The sequence below is a fragment of the Chrysochloris asiatica genome, unplaced genomic scaffold (genome assembly GCF_000296735.1).
Source record: "Chrysochloris asiatica unplaced genomic scaffold, ChrAsi1.0 scaffold00010, whole genome shotgun sequence".
In the NCBI taxonomy this organism is placed as follows: Eukaryota; Metazoa; Chordata; class Mammalia; order Afrosoricida; family Chrysochloridae; genus Chrysochloris; species Chrysochloris asiatica.
In genome coordinates this window covers 18,289,227-18,290,349 of record NW_006408528.1, presented here as the reverse complement: position 1 = coordinate 18,290,349, position 1,123 = coordinate 18,289,227, and the positions used below count along the sequence as shown (strand labels likewise).

General features: G+C 42.2%; 1 pseudogene; it reads left to right on the top strand.

The window, feature by feature from the left end:
• Positions 1-847, top strand: part of LOC102814645 — a 118,606-nt pseudogene extending 117,759 nt beyond the window's left edge.
• The last annotated feature ends 276 nt before the right edge of the window (positions 848-1,123 follow it).

Below are 1,123 nucleotides of genomic sequence, written 5' to 3'. Positions count from 1 at the left end.
CAGCGGTAGTGAGGTTGGCCCAGGATCAGACATTGTTTCTTTCTGCTGTGCATGGGGTCGCTATGAGTCTGTTCCGACTCGATGGCACCTGACAACAACAGCAACAACAGGCAAAATATTGAATGATGCAGAAAGCATCAAAAGAAAAGGAAGGGTAGAGAGGCACAAGGCATGCTGGTTCTAGGTGGACTTATTCTAGAGACTTTCCATTTCATGGTTCCTGAGTATCAGGCGCTGTCGGGAGTCATAACTGGATGGGGATAATGGATAAAATTACATCTGCTTGGATGGAACATATATTAACCTGATGGTGGTTGTTTTAATCTAGCCCACTGGCAACCTTGAATGAATGGATGAAGAAAAGCCCCTTAGAATGGCAAGATTACATTTACAAAGAAGTCAGCATGAGAGCCAGTGATAAGAAGCAGTAAAAGGGTTGGGTTTTGACCACAGATCCAGTCTCTGCCAGTATTGTCCTCGTGAACTTCTTTGAAGATGGCAGCATGTCTGTGGCTGGAGTTACGGGACATGCTGTGCAGACTGTTGAAATTGTGAATGATGGGGACCAGAGAGTGAGAGAGAAGCTGATGCATTTGTTCACATCTGGAGACTACCAAGCATACAGCCCCGAGGATCTGGAAAAGAGAAAGAATAGCCTAAAGGCATGGCTAGAGAAGAATCACATCCCTGTCACTGAACAGGGGGAATCACAACAGACTGTGTGGCTCAGGTCCTGACTATAGAACCACTGTATGGCCAGGAAAATTGCATCAGTTCTAATGAGATTATTTTATCCTGTTTCCAGGTCATTTTACAGTTTCCCACTAAGAAGCAAAAAAAAATGTGAGTGAGCTGATTGAAATCTCCATTTTTGTCCTTCCATAAAATGTTCAGAATTTCAAGCCCATTCATTATGCTGTAGAATTTTAAAGGCATGGGTGTATGTTCTAATTCTTTATTGTTTTGGCAAAATCAAATGTGTGGATTATAACTGCTACATTTTGGGGAATAAGTGAACTACAGCATGGATAGCATCACTTACAACATAATTGGCAGGGGTATCAGAGTTGTAAGGGTCTTTTCCTATAAATGATAATGTTGTTTAGAGCTGATGAGTTGGTTC